This window comes from Lissotriton vulgaris, chromosome 6 (genome assembly GCF_964263255.1).
Source record: "Lissotriton vulgaris chromosome 6, aLisVul1.2, whole genome shotgun sequence".
Taxonomy (NCBI): Eukaryota; Metazoa; Chordata; class Amphibia; order Caudata; family Salamandridae; genus Lissotriton; species Lissotriton vulgaris.
Genome location: NC_141694.1, coordinates 427,428,342 through 427,449,885, shown reverse-complemented (window position 1 = coordinate 427,449,885; position 21,544 = coordinate 427,428,342). Strand labels below are relative to the sequence as shown.

The following is a 21,544-nucleotide window of genomic DNA, read 5'->3' as shown; positions in this document are numbered from 1 at the left end:
GCTGAATAATGTGTCACAGAATATTTTTTTAGCTGGCACCTGCTTCCTTAGTGCGCCCTGATTAGTGATCTTTTGCACTTGCTAAGTGCTTTCATTGTTGCAAAATTAGTTACAACACCTGCCCTGCCCCAACTGACAATAATGAATTAGGGGCTGATTAATGGATTTTAACTTCCAGCCTGGCTCCTGCTTGTCTCCCTTAGCTGTAATTCAGGACCTTTGTGGCATATGTGTAACTATTCTGAGGTTCAGAGCAGGGTCACATAATAGTTTCAACTGGCAACTGAACTCTGGAGGGGCCCCTCAGGAAGCACTACAGGAAATGGCTACTAATGATGAGCCTGAACTTTTGAACCTGGTAAGTAGTTACTTTCAGTTTTGCTAAGATCGTATTTCTGCAATTTTGCACTTATTCGCGGGGCGCGAACTCACGCGAACAGTGCGAGCAGTGCGAGCAAAATCTGCTGCTCGCGGATTTGCGGATTTTGCGGGAGATTCGCGAATCTCGCGGATTGCGAATTTCCCGAAAATCCGCAAAATCCGCGAGCGGAACGGATTTTCCGCCCATACCTAGGCACGACCCCACTCTCCTCTCCTCCTACAGAGACTTGGGCCTTGATCTAGAACTCCATCAATGGGTAAGGCGAGCTTGGGCCACCGGCTCAGCTCCTCTGGGGCTGCTGGTCCGGGACGCTGCTATTTCACTCAGAGGGCCCAATGACCTGGCCCTCCTTCCGGCAGTCTCAGTGAACACCGAGATCCGCCCTCATCACTGTGGAGATTTACTTCGAAAACGGTGCACACACTACCCAGGCACTCCTCACCAGCACCTCTGGTTGCACTTCAACATGCACCCTGCTCGTCTGAGTCTCTCCTCTTCTCTTGGTGCACACAATGACTAGGTGTTCTTCACCAATGACCTGGCTGCAACGCAACATGCACTCTGCACGTCCGAGACTCACTTTTTCGTTCAGTGCACACAATGACCATGTGCTCTTCGCCAATGCCCTGGCTGTACCATGACACGCAAGCTGCATGTCCGAGTCTCACCTCTTCTCCCGGTGCACACGATGACCATGCGCTCTTCCCCAACGCCCTGGCTGCACCACGACATGCACTCTGCATGTCTGAGACTCATTTCTTTGTTCGGTGCACACAACGGCCAGGCACTCCTCACCAATGACCTGGCTGCACTACGACACGCATGGTCCGAGTCTCACCTCGTCTCCCGATGCACACAACGACCAGGCACTCCTCACCAACGCCTTGGCCTGCACCATGACATGCACCCTGTACATCCGAGACTCAGCTTACTTGTGTGTGCCCACGATCACAAGGCACAACTTCTGAGGGTCTCAAGCTGCAAAAAGCACATGCACACCCCGTTGCTTGGGACTTCTCCGGAAACTTTTATGTTCCTGTGTTTCCAAACAGGGAGCCTGCTCACCTCGAGCCCTTGGGGTTACAAGACACAGCACAAAGCACAGTCTTCTTCAAGCAGAGGGACCCAGCACCTCCAAGCCAAGTCCCAACAGCCTCTCCCTTGGTTAGAACAGCAAACTGCAGACCAGCACTAGATCACGAAGCAATGATTGGTCTTTCCACTGCAGTCTCTTCAGTTGCTCTTTCTTTAGCAGAGGTTCCTCTTGACCACAGAATGGGTCCAAGCCTTTGCAGTCTCAATCTATTTCTGTTTCATTCCAACCTTCAGGGGTTTCAGCTCTCATAGTTATACCCCTTAATTTCTTTGAAGTTTGTTTGTGCTCAAGGGTCCCTGAACGCTTCGTAAATCAGTTCTGGGTGTCTCCCTCCCAGTGTCACCTTTCTCCCTTTGATACTGGGGGTCTGGATCCTTAATCACTCAGGAGGAGATGGGTCAATTGGTTTATAGCAGCAACCCAGGCCCTTTCACCTCCCGTGCTTCTCCTCCCCCTACTCCCCAGATGCAGGGCAGCCTTATACCATCTCAACCCCTCCCTGGGTCAAGGCCTCTCCCAGCTCCTCTCAACTTTCAGATCCAGACAGTCAATCCACTTTTCAGCAGAGACACACAGAAATGCTTAAAGCACAAAACTCAGCCACTTTCTAAAAGAGTGGTTTCTGAACACACAGTGACAAACCCACCTTCACAGAAAGATGTGCTATGACACTGTGAGCTCATACATACTAAACTTCACCTCTCTATTATAAATTTACAGGAAACTAGGCTAACAAACACAACACCAAGCCTCCCCATTCTGTCTTATGGGCAGTATGGCCTTTCAGCAGTGAAAAACGAAATGGAGTTTTTTTCACTGTCAGGACACACCTTAGTATCTCTCCTGCCTTTTACCTACACTGCACCCTGCCCAGGGATAACCCGTTACCTACCACAGGGGTTCCCAATGTGTATCCAAAAGTGAAAGTAAGGCCTGACATGTGGTTGCACTTGTCAGGACAATATGCTAACTTAGCAAACTGCTTGCAGGCTCTACACTGCAGGCCTGAGTTCCTTTCTCCGCTCGCCTTTGCATTACTAGCCCTAGCACACACAGTGCACATCACTAGGGGCTTTACTAGTAAGTCAAACATACCAATCATGGCCAATCAATTACCATTACACTTTACATAGGGAACACTTGTACTTTGACACGGAACAGCATTGGCAAAGTACCCAAAGCTTCGAAATTGGCAACTCTATGTCAGGAAAACGGTCTAGGGGGAAAGTAAAACGTTTGGGGAACTTTAGCCAAAAAGACTAAGGGGCAGATTTATGTTGCCCGACGCATCTCTGCAAATCAGCAGTGATGCGCCAGGAAAGATACGACAGGCAAGTTTATCCTTGCGCCACCCATGATGCGCCGCATTTACAATGCGGCGCACCATGGTGCAGGAATAAACAGATGCGTGTCGCATTTAGGGAGTGAGGTTGGCGCAGTGCTAAAGTTGTGTTGCATGCGGCACGCAACTCCAGCACTTTTCCAACTTGCCCTATCTGTTAACGTGGTGCGTGAAGCCTTACGCCTGCTTCAAGCAGGTGCAGGGTTGTGACGCATCAGCGTTAGTAAAGTGACTCAGTGAAATCTTGTAGATTTCACTGAGTCACTTTCCAGGGGCGTTCCTGAGATGGAACGCCCCCCCTTCAGGGAAACGCCCACATGAAACCTGACGCAGGTTTCATGTGGCGCAGGGCTTCACAACGTGACGCATCTCTCAGATGCGTCACGTTGTAAATACCCCGCACCATGGTGCATCTTTTGCGCTGCCGGTGCGTCACAAAAGAGGCGCAAGGGGCTTGTAAATCTGCCCCTCAGTCCTACAGAGAGTTTGCTGACAAGGAGGATACCGAGGTTGCAGACGTGGCCCTTCAGAGTGGGGTTGGGTCTGTGTTCTAATGGCCACCAGGAGTCATTCCAGAGGGCAGTGTGTCTGTTGAGGATCTGATCTTCAGTTTTGTCTATGTTGAGCTTCAGGCAGTTGTTCTTCATTGACGCTGAGATGTTCTTTATGCAAATGTTGTACTTGGTCTTCATCGAGGTGGGGTCTGCTGAAAGCGAGAGGTCAAGGGTTCTGACAATGTCTGAAAGTGGTGTCATGTAAATGTTGAAGAGGGTTGGACTGAGTAATGTGCCTTGAAGGGCACCACCAACGGTGTCCCTGCGTTGTAAGGTGAAGGGAGGGAGACAGATTTGTTGGGTCCACCCCATGAGAAACAATGTCATCCATCTGAGTGCATCATCTGTGATTTTGTTCTGGTACAGTCAATTAGATGAATGTGAGGTTGGAGACAGTGTTGAGGGCTGCGGAGAGGATAAGGGTGGCTGATTCTCCTCTGTGTAATAGGATGTGGATGTTATCTGTTGCGGCAATGAGGGCTGTCTCAGTGCTGTCATTCACTCTGAAACCTGATTAGGAAGGGTTTAACATGTTGTTTCTTTCTAGGTATTCGATGAGTTGGAAGTTGAAGTCCTTCTCCAGGACTTTGGCTGGAAACTGGACCAGTGTGATGGGACAGTAGCTCTGGAGCTAGCTGGGGTCTGCAGAGGGTTTCTTGAGGAGGGCTCTCACCATTGCATGTTTCCAAGCATCAGGAAAGGTGACTATTTTGATGGGGGCGTTGAGGATGGTGGTGAGCTGGTGGTTGATCTTGTCTTTTCCGTGGATAAAAAGTTGCAGGGGGCATGAAAGGGTGGGTGCTCCAGAGTGGACGGAGTTAATTATAGTAGTAGTGTTTGTGTGCTGAGTTGGTACTGTGCAGAGAGTGGGTGGTCATCAGTAGTGGTCAATGGGATACTGAGGAAGTTGGTGGGTTAGGGATCGAAGTTTGGGTAGATGGTTGCTATCTCATTTTGGATGTGATAGGCTTGAGCGTAGCAGAGTTCCTGTGAGGAGGGGATCTAGTTTTCGGTGGCTTACGGGCAGGAACATTCTCTGACAATGGTGAAGAGTTTCTTGGTTTGGTTTGTGCTGGTTTCAATGTCTGGTGGGTCAAGGCCCCCTTTTTCGTAGCTTTTTCACGAATTTGAGCTGGCGGTGGTAGTTTTTGAGGGCGGACTTAATGTGGCTTGGTCAGTGTGCTTCCTTCTGGTACACCATTGTTTTTCCATTTGATGGCATCTGTGCATTGTCGGGCTGAGTTCCATGGTGTACCAGCTGGCTTGTTTGGTGGATTTATGCATTTTGGCTGCTATGGTAGGAGCGACTCGGTTGAAATTTTCTACCGCTTGGTTCAGGTTGGTAGGGACATTGGGCTGTGTGATGCTGAGAAGGTCAGTCAATTGGTGCTGAGTGACCTTGGTTCCAGCTGTTGAAGGGGCATTGTGGTGGTTGAGTATGGTGTGGGGAGGTCCAGCAAGGGTGCGGTGTTTAATGGACTGGTCCGACCAGGTAAGTTCATTGGTGTGATTGTATCTGATTCAGTTGCTGGACGTGAAGATGGGATCCAGCATGTGTCCTGCTTTGTGCGTGGTGACTGGGATCCTCTTTTTGAGGATAATGTTTTTCAATCTTTCCGGTGGAATTGGTGTCAGTGTGGTCATCCAGATGTAAGTTGAGGTCTTCCAGGAAGATGTAGTGTTTGAATTCAATAGCGACGGGGTGCTGAATTCAGGAATGGCGTTGCTGAGGCAAGTCCTTGGTCTTGGCTGTCTGTAAGCAAGGGTGCCTTTAATGGTGGTTTTGTCATCAACGTTTAGCTGGAAGTTCATGTGTTTCATGAACGGAGTGGTTCTGTCATTCGTGGTTGTGCAGATGATAGATTCCTTGTGTATGATGGCAATGCCACCTCCGTGTTGGTTGGTTCATCTGTGGTGTTTTAACTTCCAGTCAATGGGTGCTGCAGTGACTATGTCGGGGGCCGGTGTGAGGGTGAGCCAGGTCTCAGGAATGAAGGTCATGTGGGGGCAAAGGAGGAGATGGTATCCCAGACTTCGGTGGCATGTTTGCAGAGGTAACTGGCATTGATCAGGATGTTGTGAACCATTTAGGACACTATTGTACATTTCCCGATTCATGCCCTTATATAGGTATAAATTACAATGCCCTTATATAGGCATAAAAATCATAACCATATTTAGTCATAGCTCATGCAGTCCAAATACGGCAGGGCTACTTCCACTAGTTCCGAAAATCTACAACGATTTCTTGGAAAACACTGCTTCAGCAGCTAGGGATTTTCCCTTGCTCGAGAACTGACTTGTCCAAGAACTCATGGAGTTTTCAAAGAACTGAGAGTCTTTAATGACATTAATATGTCCACCTTTAAGTCAAACTCTGCAACTTCAAGGTATAAATATGCCCACACTTGCCTTAGCAAACACGCAGTGGTTTGGAGCAGTTCGACTATCTACTTGCGTGACGCATCCTGCTACAGCACTTGCCGAAGGAAGCCGACCATCCAGCAGACGCACTGAGAGAGACGCTGTCTTTCCTCCTGCCGAGAAATCCAGTGTTTCTAAGCTACCCTTGCGGGTTGTTGGGAAATCGAGTCCTGAGCCTGACCTTCTTCATTCCAAACTAAGGTACGGAGCTGATTAGACCCTAAGAGAAATCTTATAGATTCTTGGCAAAAGAATACTACATTTATGCTACAACTCACTTACTTCTTCCCTCGTACTAAGCTTAGGTTGGGTACATCGGGGTAGGCGTACTTTGAAAACACCAGTTGAGTACTTTTAGCCTTTGTTATTTATGTATGTATTTATCTATGGTTTAGGAACCATACAATGCTATTACAGTAATATTTTATTCTACTCTTTATACTGTATGCATTATATTTTACAACCAGTTTTACGATTGTAGAAGTTCATTTCTTATGCTTGAGAAAGAAGACTGTTCAATAATACCTTTTTATTGAAAACACCTGTCTATCTATTTCTCTGCACCTCTGGTAAAACGAAGCATGCATGATTGACTGAGTGAAATGTCTATCTATAGTTCCCACGACTCTGATGATCAGTTTTATCTTGGGGAAACAAAGTTGTCATGTTTATGCGGTTGTCAGAAACGAATATCTTCTTGTGAATTTGAGAAAGTCTCTAGTGACCTCTGAGCTAGCTAGCACTCACAATTAAGTTTAATATATTCGATAGACACCTAGTCGACATAAGTCCTACATCACATCTATAGGATATATTATTCCAATGCGCAGAGCCTATTGGGAATATAGGAACTACACTACCTGGCGCCCAACGTTTGGTAAGGCACTAATTTAACGCTAGATACTAGAGTAACTCAGTCGTGCTTTTCACAGAGACCCCTTTATCCCGTAAATACTCCAATAGACGTCTGGAGTGGGTTAAAGGATAAAATATCCACCATAAACTGAGTAGACAAAAAATGTTATGTATTAGTTTTGGTTTTGTTCAACGTTGAAGGATACAATGTTCCAAAATATTGTGCATCTATCTTTATTTTATTGAAACTTGCTCTGCAAACTTCTTTAACAAAATGTTAGACTAAGACAATACTGCGGGCAGTGGAACTGCAGTAAATGCAAACCAACCAGGTTTTGACACTACAGGTTTCCGACATGACGACGTGGATGCTATAAACATCCCGGAAAATGTGCGGAAAGCCATAGCTATAAAGCTTATAGAAAATGGCATATCACCAAGATGTACTAGAGTCATATTTGTCATAGAGGCACATGAATATGGCAGACAGAGGTATTCTATTCATGGATTATCTTTCCACAAGCAAATCCAACAACACATGTGTTCCACTTCTACAAGATGGAGGAACCTCCAGCGGAATACACTCCTTTCGAGGACATTGAAATTCCACTAACTTACCAAGAGCATCAGCTCTGGTTTAAACATCAAAATCACATTACCAGGCTCGGTCCACTAGGTAGACCAGGAGCAACATGACCGGTACTAGCCAGCAATACACCACATCCTGCCATAGAACAAATGACAGGTCCAGAACTGTTAGCTCAGCTAAAACAATTAATTAAAATACATAGACAATTAGTACAATATGTCATGCAGACTTTAACAGTCCAACTTGCTATAAGAATTCCACAGCACACCCCTCATCAGCGGAACACAAACAAAATCAAACCACAGACTATACAGTCAGTCATCAGTAAGTTGCCCACAAAAAGGGAACAGATTCAATTCTGGTTAGACCAGAAAATTGCTGAAAGAGAGGCAGTATTTCCAGACAGTACACATCATGAGAAACACAGGATTCTAACAATCTGTTTACCAATGAGGGTTGCACCACACGTGGAGGACTGTGATACTTGGGGTACAGTCTTTTCTTCAATTTACACAAAAACACATGGTGTCCCGTCTATGGCGGTAATAGCAGGCGTTCTGAGACAGATTCAAAATGAATACAGTCCAGAATCACCAGCCTTGAATCTTGGTATGCAATTACTGAAAGATTTCAATTAAGTCTCAGCTATTTTATTTATTTTATTAGCTAACATTAAAGGTGAAGCAGCATCCGTGGCAATACGCTAAAAATTGAAAGAACTCGATATTACTGAGCAACCGTATGAACTTGCCAGCATTATTGAAAAATCCTATGAAGAACTAGGAAGAGATAGTTTGGGAGGGAAACCTGTAAAGCCCAAATTAACAGAAAATCCTGAAATAGTTTTTATCAAAAACAATCTAACTACTCCTAAAAAGAAATGGGAAAATAGTAGACAGTCACTTCCTAAAGAGTAGCGCTCTCAGTCCAGGGGTAGATCTCCTCAAAAGGAACACTCTGAACAGAGGTATAACCTTAGAAATAGGGATAATTTATGAAAACCTGATAGATATCAAGATACTGATACACGATCCTCTCGTACCTTTCAGACTTCCTTGCAGAAATCCGAAAGAAGAGGACGATCAGAACACAAAGAAGAGGGGGCGTGGCTAGTGCCGCAAGGAGATGGCAGCGTGTTTGTAGCTCTCCCGGGAAGCGGCGGTGAAGGGGGACATGTCATGGCTCCCTCCGAAGACCTGAGACACCAAAAGCACGGAACTAACTATCGGACTGACTGCAGCATTGGAGCGACCTCTTAGCTGGAGCTTTTGAGGTCGAGAAAGTCCATTATCGTCCTTCGGGCAGACGAGGAGCCTGGTGAGGTTGCAGCCATTTTCCGGTCCTCGCTGACGGAGCTTCGCTCCTAGCGATATTTCGGTTCTAATATGCCTGCAGCGATTAGCAATCCCTGACCCACTCTCCTTATGCCCAAGTGCTCTACCGCCCTCATTTCTTCAAAAGGCTAATTTTACAGGTGCAGCATTTCAATTGTCACTGCACTAACTTTATTTTGCATCTGAGGAGACGCGGCCGCCATTTTGTGAGTCCCGCCGACGGAGCTCGGCTCCTAGCGGTTACTTGATTATTTTGTTGAGGAATGTACACTATGCCAGTTCTATTTCAGTTTTCCTGCGGCCTTCTTTTGTAATGGTCATTTGCTGCCACAAGCTATATCTTTTTCATTGTGCACCGCCTCACTAACAAATGAGGTAACTCCCTCTTTCTTCATTAAAACAGCATATAATACAGTACAGCTTCTGCACTAAGTGTGAGACGATGGATTATCAATGACTTCTCAGTTCCTTGGCAATGATGCAGTTCTCAGTTTTATTCATACCATAGTTTAATATTCCTGCAAAGGCCTTGGAGGTTATTTGTGCATAAACCTGCAGTTATCGTTTCACTTGAATTTCTGGAGCCACTTGTCTTACACTCACTCGAGCTGATGCTTTGGTATTTCTACATACTTCATTGACTTCTACTGCAGAGAACCTCTTATATTCCTCCTCAAGGACTTTTTATGCATTATTATTTCACTGAGGTTAAATGTATTATGTTCTCTTGAGCATTTATATGTGTGTTTATCTCACCATCCTTCTCTATAATGTAATGGTTGGTTTCTATATTATGTATTTGCAATTTGTCTTCCCAATACACTTTGCTGGGTTTTGATACGTCAGTATTATGTGCATAGTGGGAGTTTGAATTCACTATCTCTGCATTAGTGGCATTTGCATTTTTGTTTGCATTCAGTTTTTATACACATACAGTGTCCTGTGAGGTGTATTATTTTGTTTCTTGTACTAATTCTTTCCTTAATGGGTAAGTTATCCAAGGATTTGCAGAAACCCTCAACTCCTTCACGTAAATTCCTAATTCATATGAGCTCCAGATTTCAGTGCCTTGCAATGGAGGACATTGGTGGTGATAAGCATTCATCACCAACATCAAATCCATCCATGTCCTCAGCTACCAAAGGTCCTTTGAAAAGGTTAAAAAAAGATCCTCCTTCTCCTCCAAAGCAGCCTACCTTGGCCACCATGGATATCCTATTGGAAGAAATAAGGGCGTTGCACCCCTTCATTGACGAGTCTAGAGCCACACTCCAAACGATCACGGACAAATTGTTAGCTGTAGATGGACGTGTTACCCAATTGGAGAAGGACGTTACTTCCTTGACCTCGGCTGTCTCTAAGGTTGACCCGTTGTGCGCGCAAGTTTCAGTTTTACACAAACAACTCGAAAATTTGGAAAATCGTAATAGAAGGAACAACCTATGAATTTATGGTCTTCCGGAGGGAACAGAGGGGTCAGACCCCCTGGTGTTCTTCAAAACGTTCCTACCAAAAGTCCTTTCATTGCCTGATAGCACCAATCTCAATATACAGAGAGCGCACCGTTTAGGTTCTCTTCCAAATGCAATATCCACTTCAGCTGTCAGGAAACCAAGGGGAGTTATCATATATTTCCTTGAATATACTGATTTGCTCAAGATTATATCAGCTGCAAGAGTCATGAAACGAATTACATGGTCGGGCAATCCTCTTTTTTTCTCTCAGGACTATGCCAAGGTCACAGCTGATAGACGCAAGGAATTGTTGTCATTACGTCCTCAATTGCGCGTGCTTGGAGCACGTTATGGTCTGTTTCATTCCTGTCTTTTTAGGGTGACTCTCAATAACAAAACTACTACTTATGACGACCCACTGAAGCTGAAGAGTTTTCTCTACTCCCACAGTTCTAATGCGATGGATGTTGCATCTGTGTCCCATTTTACTTGACATATTCATTATTGCTGACTTATTGTGCTGTACACATACCTGTATTGCTGTTGATGGTTAGTTCTTAGGTAATGTCTTATCTTGACTTACTCTTTTCTAATATCTAGTTGTTAATGCTTTTCATATGTTCTTTTGTCTCCATTTTATAGGTAATTACCCTGTGTGTTTCGTCTTACCTCATTTTATCCCTGGAGTCCGCTGAGTCGTCTCTCTTTCCCGTCTTTCCTTCTGAGTTAAAAAACCCGTCATTATCCTATGTGGCCTCCATCCCTCCCACCCGTACATGTCCTGGATGTTCTGTAAGTCATATCTCTCTCTTCTTGTTTTTCTTTTCTTTTCTTCTGTTTTTCTCATCTTCTCGTCCCTTGGATTCTAATATTTTTTCAACTTTCTTCTCTTTTCTCAATTTCTCCTGGACGCTCTCATGTTCTCTCTATTTTTCTTCTGTTTTCTCCCTATTCCTATGTCCTTCATCATTCGCTCTTTCGTTTGCTTTAATTGCTTATGAATACAGGTTTTTTTCCATATGTTATTATATTATTTGCTCTTTTTTGCTTATTCTTAATTTTTTCTGCATACAAAAATGTTGTATTCTGTATTGTTCGTGTATCCACGCTTTAAGAGTTCTCTATCGTTTATTCTCAAGACTTATTATTGGTTGTTATATAATCATTTTTGATTCCCTTATATTGTTGTATTACCTTAACCAGCTTCATATGTATTTTTTTTTTGCCTTTTTGAATGCCTTTAAAGATTGTTTCATGGAACATTAGAGATTTGCACTCCCCCATAAAGAGGCAGAGAGTCCTAACACACTTAGCCAAGCTTAAAGCTGACATTGCTTGTTTACAAGAATCCCACCTTTCACCCGAAGAATCGGTCAAACTTAGAAGAAGCTGTGTTGGAGAGGTCTTCTTTTCCCCAGGTGATGGAAAGCGTAATGGGGTTCTTATTTTATTTCATAAATACTTATCAGTCAAGATAGTTGCTGATTCAGCAGATCAATCTGGTAGATAGGTCTTAGTTAAATTTGTTGTGGATAATACTCCAGTTTCCCTTCTAAATATATACGCTCCAACTACAGGGGATGCCTCTTTTTGGTCTTCTTTATCTCCTCACATTACCCAATATTAGGAGGACAATTTCATCTTGGCGGGAGATTACAATGATGTTTTCGATCCCTTTCTAGATAGACACTCTATCAGCACATACACTCCTCACAAATCACATAAATCCTTTACAGAACTCATACATCAGTTTAAACTTATTGATGCTTGGAGGTTATGTAACCCTACTCTAAGAGAGTATTCTTTTTTCTCTCCGCCTCACAAGACTCAATCACGTCTAGATTACTTTTTTATCTCACATCATCTTTCTCAATCTCTTTTTGCATCTGACATTGGTTCTATCCTGATATCGGATCATGCACCAGTCTCTATTCACCTAGACATTTTACAGAAATCACCCCTCACTAAGAAATGGCGCTTCAACAATTCCCTTCTTCTTGATTCTGATTTTGTTTCACTTTTTACTGCCTTTTTTCACGACTTTTTCTTACGTAATGATACTACGGAGGTGTCCTTTCCTGTTGTGTGGGATGCCTTTAAGGCATCCGCTAGAGATTTTATTATTGGCTATGTATCCCGCAAACGTAAGATAGCTGAGCAACTCACTAATGACCTTTTCTACAAGATCAAAAAACTGGAACATTCATACTTTGCTTCTAAATCTCCAGAATGCCTAAATGAGCTCATAGCTACTAAATTGCAATTTAACAAGGATGCCACAAATAACGCTTCCAATTATTTGTTGCGCTCTACGCTAAATTTTACGGGGATCAAAATAAAGCCGGCAAATTATTGGTAAATTATTTGAGAGATAAAAAGAATAGGGCTAATATAGATAATATTTACGGTCAGGATTCTGTTCTGAGGCACAAAGACGACGATATCTTAAAGGAATTTCTTCAATTTTACAAGACCTTATATTCTTCAGAAACAACTTCCATGACTCAGGATATTTATCAATTCCTCTCTGACATTGAATCACCTTTCGCTACCCCTCCTGACCTTTCTTCATTAGAATCAGTTATAACTCAGTAAGAACTTATAGGTGCTTTAAAAGTTCTTAAAAAAGATAAGGCCCCGGGTCCAGATGGATTCACAGTAGAATTTTTTCTCCATAGTTCGGCATAACTTATTCCAAAATTAAGCTCACTTATTTCCACTTTTCTTGATTCTGGTTCTTTTTCCGGTTCCTTTTCTGAAGCCCTCATTTGCATTCTTCCCAAACCACGTAAAGACCCGCTGTATTGTAAACATAATAGACCCATTTGCCTAGTGAACATTGATTATAACATTTTTTCTAAAACTTTGGCTCTCCGTTTAGAATCCTTTTTGCCGGATCTATTGGGGAAGGAGCAGTCTGGGTTCGTCAAAGGCAGATTGCTTTTAGATAACACTAGATTGTTCTTCGATATTCTCTCTAAGACTTCTCGCTCTTCTCATTCTATCGCTGCAATTGCCTTGGACGCAAAAAAACTTTCGATAGAGTTGAGTGGTCGTATCTTTTTCAGACGTTGAAGTGGTTCTGCTTTGGCCCAAGAATTTTGACCCTCATCTCTCTCTTATACTCACATCCCAGAGCTGCTATTGCAGTGAATGGTGGCATTACTTCTTATTTTCCTCTTGGTAGAGGGGTGCGCCAGGGCTGTCCTCTTTCGCCCTTCCTATTTAATCTTGCCCTAGAACCCTTTCTTCTGCGAATTTGCCAAAACATTGCCATGAAGGGCTTCACGTTCCAACAGTCCACAATTAAAATGGCAGCGTACGCGGATGATGTTCTATTATTTTTGTCTGAGCCCATGACTTCTTTACCTGCTTTTTTAACTGAAGTTAATTTATTTGCCTTTGTCTCCGGCTATAAATTAAATAAAGATAAATGTGAGATTTTACCTCTGACTAAATTCACTTATAAACCGGATTTCCTTACTTCAGGTTTCACATGGAACTCTAACTGTATCAAATATTTAGGTCTTCACTTTACTCCCACTCTTTCAGGTACGGTTTCACGTTGCATGGAGGACTGTATTAAAAAATTGACGGATCTCACCACAAAATGGCATCCTGTATATCTTTCTTGGTGGGGTAGACTGGATACTATCAAGATGATGCTTTCCCCCTTGGTTCTATTCACGATTTCCAACATTCCATTCTCTATTCCTTTATTTCATTTCAAGAAAATCAATTCCATTTTATCTTCATACCTGTGGGGACACAAAAAGGCTTGCATGTCCATATCTAAGTTAACACGCCCGAAAGCTGAGGGTGGGGTAAACTTTCAGAATTTTTCTTTTGTATCACAAATCCGTTCTAATAAACCAAGCCTCCAAATGGATTGAAAATTCCTCCACATTTTCTCCCTTGTGGAAATCGCTAGAATTGGCATTTATTTTTCCCTTTTCTTTTATGGAGTACCTCTCTTTTTCTCGTCCACCACAGTCTATTTCTACTCCGATTCTCAAGTACACATCTAAAATTTTGCCACCTTCTTTATGTTCGTCCTTTTTTGAACAACCTATCTGGCATAACTCATCCATTTTAATAAATAATAAACCATTTTTTGGAAGTCTAGGAGAAGTTGTGGTCTTATATGGGTACATCAATTATTCCAGCAAGCTCGTATTATTTCTTTTTCAGAAGCTGCAACATCTTTCTGTCTTCCTGCTTCTTTTCAAGCTAAATGTATCAAATTAACACAAGCACTTCAGTCAGCTTATGATTCGCACATCATGTTGCCTCCTGTGTCAGCTCAGGAATCTCCAAGCATTTCCCAATTGCGCACTTTACTCACTGGAGGGACCAGGGCGTCAATGAGTTATTCTTTGTTAAAGGCTCCAACATCACCACGCACAAAGACTAAAGTGGAGGAAGAATGGGAGGCAGATATGGGTTTCTCATGGCCTGTTGAGTTATGGGACAAGCTATGGGTTAAGATATGTAAATCCTCTAGGGCTGCAAATACTATTCAGACTTTGTTTTTCATCTATAATCGACTCTTACTTTCTCCATTAATTCTAAGTAAAAGATACCCTGCCCTGTCACATGCATGTTGGACCTGTTCTGCACCTCATGCAGATTTGTTGCATTTGCTTTTCACTTGCACTCCAGTTCACACGTTTTGGGTTAAGGTATGGTCTCAAATAAATAAAAAAAATTCTACTGCACACCCGTTTCACATATCTCATATTCTTTTAGGTAGTATATCCCCTATCTGGGATCATTGCATTCTCAGCATAAAAATAATTGACCTGCCTATTGCAGTAGCTTTCCAGCAGATTACTAAGGCTTGGAAGGATTTCACTAAACTTTCGTATCAGGCTTGGTGGTACGCTGTTTGTTACAATCACAGGCTTGACACAACGTATGTTTATCCACTTGCTATGGCTCCAAAACGAAAACAGTTGTGGGATCCAGTCACTTAATTTTTTGATGCATATGCTCTCCGCCCTCTGCCTCAAACCCCCTTTCAGCAGGAAGTCGCTAAACCTCCTTGAGTTCCCTTCATTGCTTTTTTTATTTCATCTTAACAATTATATTATCATCCTGTTGTATATTAATGCATTAATAATTATTGCCTATCTTCATTCTAGCTGGTTGTATTTGTAATTTACTTTTTATGGATTGTTTCTTTTATTCATTTTACTGTATGCTTTTTTTATTGTAATTGATTTTGTGTATTGATCTCTCTCAAGTTGTATAAGTGATTTTTATGACTATCAATAAATTATATTTTGAACTTAAAAAAAAAAACACAAAGAAGAACGCGTGAAGTCCAAAGACAATCAACACGTTCCAAAAAACTTAATTCTCCAAAAAGAAGGTAGCAAGTATTAAAATCAGACATGCCGAGGATCTTGAGGACACAACTCAAGAATGGGGAGTGGGCCCAGACAATGCTACACAGCGCAGCAGAGGTCAACATAGCTCGCAGGATCCTGAAAGGGATCAGTGACAGAATATCGATTACACTAATATAGAATTACAAAAATATCGAGGATAAAATATCGACTACAAAAATATCGAATTCCTATCTACAAACAGGTAAGTACAAAAATATCGAATTAAAAAGTATTGTTTAAAAAATATATAGTTAGTCAAAATATCAATTTTTTTTAATTGTCTTAAAAATAATTTTAAATTAATGAAATATTAAACATAATGAACTAAAATATACTTAAAAATACTTAAATAACCTTAAAATTATTAAACAATTAATGAAAGTTATAAAAAAATACATACCATTTTATTTTTTTAAACATATATATATATTAACATAATAATAATAAAAAACATACAATATTCTTACCGTAGGATAGCGGGAGGGTAGAATTTACTATTACCACTCCAGTGAGTGCAACAGTAGGGAAAGTATATGATAGCTTAGGGGTATAAATTACTATTCCCACTCCTGAGAGTGCAACAGTAGGGAAAGAGTTGGATAGCGTAGGGGTTAAAATTACTATTCCCACTCCAGAGAGTGCAACAATAGAGAAAGTAAATATTTAGTATATTAATAAAAAATGAATTAAATATTAGTATCAATTTTTTTTATTAAAAGTAATTACCAATTATCACCTGTCCCAGCAAGACCTGGGGATTAGGTCAGGGAGAAAATAGCGAACAAGAAGGAATTTGGGCCTTCTTACAGAAAACCACTACCTGCACTAGCAATCCACGGGTCAAGAACAGTGCTACTGCCGCCCCTTACTGGAAGAAAGGAGAACCGGTCTGTATCAATTGACCTGGTAAAACCACACCATGTGGCCGATAATAAGTAGTAGGCCTAGTGGGCTCCCAAGATGTAGCAGACGACCAAATCTTGCTACTATCCAAGAGGTTCAAACTGAAAGACTCATCACCTTTGAAGATTCTAAAGTAAGAAAAGAAGGACTATGCAACAAAGCCATGGAACTTGTGCCTCTAGAAACCCAAATAACAGTTTGTCAAGACACTCCTTCTACAATGATGTAGCATCTGACTATACTAAAAGGTCAAGGTACCAAGCAGCTCCAGCGATTTCAAATAATCCGGATGCAATACCAACAATTGACAGAACTGCCTCTGGCTATTTCATCAACTTTGATAACTTTTCTGAGGATCCCACTGAACCAGAAAAAATGCCAACAAATAAAACTTTCAAGTAACAGGTAACGGTACTCTGTCACCAGCTTGCAAATACATATCTAATTTCACCATGGGTTGAATTTTGGATTGTGTTAGAGCTACTTTTTCTCCTACTATGGCTCATTCTTGTTTTAAGTTTGAGACAGCTGATAGATGGAAAACACATTATAATGGACACAGCAAGTAAGAATATCAACTTGTTTCTGAAACCACACAAATCATCTAATTGTGAACAACGAGACCTGTCATCAGTAAACATCACAGCGGTTCCTCTACCTGATGGAATAGCATGAGATAGAACTGATTATGACATTTATGGCCCTGTTGAGCTGCTGAAAATTCCACACCAATTTAAGGTTTCCTTGAGTGATTTTGTTTCACCCAGAACATTTTCTGATGATTGGGACTTTGAAACTGTTAATAACATGATGGCAGGCTTAGAAATGTCAGCAAAATTTACAAAACATGAATACTTAGAAGGTTCATCAAATTATGAAGAAATTTATTGTTTTAATCATTTTGGTCATCATTACTTGCACAAATCTGCAAACCCTAGAACTGTTTTAACTTATAATAAATGGGAACATTGTCCAACACCTCCAAAAGGTAGTTCTTAAACATTTTTAAGAACATTTCCATATTTTACAGGTTTTAATGTTACAAACCCAGAAAGTTCTTACTTTAAAAATGTTAATAAGACATGCATGAAAAGTATGTTGACAAATACTAAACAAATTTATTCTGCGGCCTTTTATGCTCAATTGTCCACCTTAGGCTTTGACTTTTGGAAAGACAACATTGAGACAAAAACTGTCTGGGGCACAAAGGACTGGCAGGTGCAAGGTTTAGAAGCATTGTTCAGAGCCTGCATCATCCCAGAACAAATACTGTTCTTAAATGAAACTATTTAACAGACATCTTGTCTTAGCCTGACTAAGATAAAAGATTTAAACAAACCGTCCATACCTAAACCCACACCTTACAGTAATTTAACTACAGATGAGGAGGTAGACGTAAATTATATTTTTCTACAAAACAGAAGACATCCTGATTGAAAAAAATGGTTAATCTGGCCCACAGACACAACTAAGTGTCAAGATACATCTCTGAACAAGACATAAGGGTTTACAGTAACTCGGCCAGATCCAAGATATATCCAAAGACAACATCCATGGATAATACCAACTTATGGTGTAGGAAAACTATGCCTTGAGTGGCTGCAGAGATCCACACTTCCAGAAATAAAACAACACTTATCTTTGCTTAAAGATGGCGTTGATTTATGAGAAATCTTACTGGGACCTCGTAATCCACGTCATAAACGTTTCATATACGCCAGTATATACGCTGCATACAATAAACAATGGAAAGTCACGCAAATGGAAACAGCTGAAAGAATACGAGAAATTGATTGTATTCAATTAGAGAAATCATTCTCTGTAGCTGACAATGGGTTAACAACTCTGTCATCCAGAATATATTCTTTGGACAGCTTTGTATCCTCTGCCATTGACATAATTGAACAGGACTTGCTAATCTTACAACATGGCCAGTCTCAATTACGTTCTATAATGCTGTTAGACTGGACATTGCAAAACCTTCGTTCTGGCTATGTGCCTTGGCTTTTAATTAGCACTACATCATTGTTTACTTTGTTTAACCTTACAGATAAACAAATCTCGTTCCCACAGAGGGGAGCAGACTATACGGTGCTAAGCATGGAAAAACTGGAGAGATTACCATTGACCGTTTCTGAGAAACAATCGGTTGAATGGATAATACATGGCACCATCACGATACCAGTGACGATTTTCCAGTTTCAGTATTGCTTTAAAAACATACCAGCAGGCCTATATGAAAGGTTGGGCAAAGAATACATTGAATCGACCTGGGATTTACCATACACACGCAAATGTTGGAGTGGGGGAAAGGAGGTATTTCTTAGTGGAAAAAAATTATAAAAACTCACTAAGCGGTACACTGTTATGTCAAGGTATTAATTTACACGGAGCCTGCGAGGGTTTTTCCAATAACCTTTCTTGCCACCTGCAAGGTTCGCCCACAGCGGTGATAGATACAATTTTTAGGCAGCTTTCCAATGGTAGCTACATTATGTTAAATGATCATGTTAGTGTGTCAGCCAGGGTCACTTGTTGTATGCAAGTATTGTTTCCTAAAACCAAGACAGACGGTGAGTTGCCACTATGGCCTTTACTGAACATCTCTTCTATACGAATTGATACTTTAAGCCGAATGAAAGCCTTTCTTTTGCAAAAAACTGTGCCACTGACCTCGTCCAGAGAGACATATGATCTGCAAGTTGCATGGTCCTCTGCAAAGATACATGCATTATTATCAACAAACTGCCCAATACATTTCGCAGAAATGTTAGGTCGTATCTTTAACTTGTCTGATACCAGCGGTATTGCACATGCATTTAAGACGATTTTTTCGGGATTGTCAGCACCCTTTGAAGCAGTCCTGGGCATTTTTCCTAACTTCGTACACTCTGGGGCCGATTCCGATCCTGGAAAAAAAACATATGTACAATTTTCATCTGGAGCCATCGACGAACGATTCGTACACGCCCGTCCGAGTCACGAAGTACGATCCGTATTCCATAAATCCGTCCGAATCGTCGCGATCCGTACGTATTGCAAGGCTGAAAAAGTGAACTGTACGACTCGTACACATGCCGTACGACTCGACGAGTACGATCTGGACCGGGGTATGAGGGCGCGATTTGTACGGTCCACGTCAGGTAAGGGCGATTCGTATGGAAAAGCACACAATGACTTACACACCGTACGGTGCGTATACCCCATGATAGCAGGCGTACGGTGTGTACCCTAGCGATCTTGGGGTGTACGCAACGTACCCCGTCATCGCAGGGTATACGCACCATACACCCAGCGAACATGGGGTACGGTGCGTACACCCCAAAATCACGGGGTACGGTGCATATACCCTGTGATCGCAGGGGCACGCACCGTACCCCTGCGATCATGGGGTGTATGCACCATACCCGGGGGGGCGTTCCATACCTGTTTTGGGGCAAACTCTGCTTTTACAGTTGTTTTCATCTCCCGTAGAAAAAGGGTTGTACGGTGCGTACCCGACACAAATCCTACTTGCCGGGTCGGAAAAAGCCGCAGCGAACCATAGAGATGCTGCGTGACGATGGAAATTCGTACGGGATTTGATTTGTATGGTCTCTGCATGATTCGCACGGAGTCAAGCTCCTGGTACGAATCGTACTTTGTCGTATGTATGGGGGACGTTGCAGGGTACGATTCGTATGGGAAAAACGCTCTGAACGGTTATTCGGAGCGGTTTTTCCCGAATCAGAATCAACCCCTCTGTGTTCAGCGACCTGCCTCTCATCTTGGGACTTGTAGCAGGGATCCTATTTTTATTCCGCCTGCTCCGTTATGGCAAATTCGGCGACCAGCGATACCCAAATTACCATGGAGAATGCTCTCCTGGCCATGCAGTATCGTTACAGAATAACACTGATCCTTGGCTTGGCTCGTTTGAGAGATCTGAATACCACATGGTTCCTATCATTCAGACCAATCTGGCAGGATTACATCTTACTTGTTCTACAATTTCTGCTTTGTGGAGACAAATGTGTGTTAGATATCTATCTAACACTACCATCAGCTATGCCAATGGATGTTGACACATTACTGGGTCTGGTAATGGCTCATTGAGATCTCACCGGTAAATTCAACTGGAGGTGAGATATTCGGACTGACAAGCACACAGGTACCATCTGCTATGAACATTGCTAATGCGGCTGACGCTGACGGCGATGCTTCACATCTGTGTACAATTGACCTTCTTAATGAAGTAGTTAAACTTTCATCTACTGTGGTAGATGATTTTTTGCCAGCCTGGATGACTTAATGTTTTCTCCTGACACCGAGAATAACTTTTGAAATTAGCACACAGCGTTCTTTCAAACTCTGAAATTTGACCTTCACTTTTTTCAAAACAAAAAGCTTCCAAGTTTGGAACTCTATTTCCCTACAATTTAATTTGACTTTTTCCAAAACAGACTGAATTTTGGCACAAAGCAATCTGCTTAAAGTAGAACTATTCTTAGAGTACAAGAATTCCTTGACTACTTCCTAGAAACAATATTGACCTAATGCACAAATTGAACTAGCTTGTATATTCTGCTATGGGATTGTCTCGACCTTTTTTTCTGTATCTGGAGCCATTTCATAATGTACATTTCATGATTCATTTGCTTAGCATTGCTAATATCATATCATATGCTTACAATCAAGTCATTACCCTTAGATGCATGTTGTACAAATGCTCATTTTGTGTACGACCATTTTTTAATACATTTCATGTATTTTTAGGGTGGGATTGTAAAAACGCATGCTCTAGCTTTTATGTTTAGTACTTAATCTTAGATGAACATGATAATGTGGAGTGGGTGTTGTGAACCATTTTAGGACACTATTTTAAATTTCCAGATTCATGCCCTTATATAGGTATAAATTACTATGTCCTTATATAGGTATAAGAATCATAACCATATTCAGTCATAGCTCATGTTGTCCAAATACGGCAGGGCAACTTCCACTAGTTCTGAAAATCTACAACGATTTCTTGGTAAACTCGGCTTCAGGAGCTAAGGATTTTCCCTTGCTCGAGAACTTACTTGTCCAAGAACTCATGGAGTTTTCAAAGAACTGGGAGTCTTTAATGACGTTATTATGTCCACCTTTACGTCAAACTCGGCAACTTCAAGGTATAAATATGCCCACACTTGCCATAGCAAACACACGGTGGTTTGGAGCAGTTCGACTATTTACTTGC

At 41.9% G+C, this 21,544-nt stretch overlaps 1 protein-coding gene across 1 annotated transcript in view; it reads right to left on the bottom strand.

Moving 5' to 3' along the window:
* HCRTR2 (hypocretin receptor 2) overlaps nucleotides 1–21,544 on the bottom strand; it is an 880,720-nt gene that overhangs the window by 17,803 nt on the left and 841,373 nt on the right. The window lies entirely within an intron of this gene.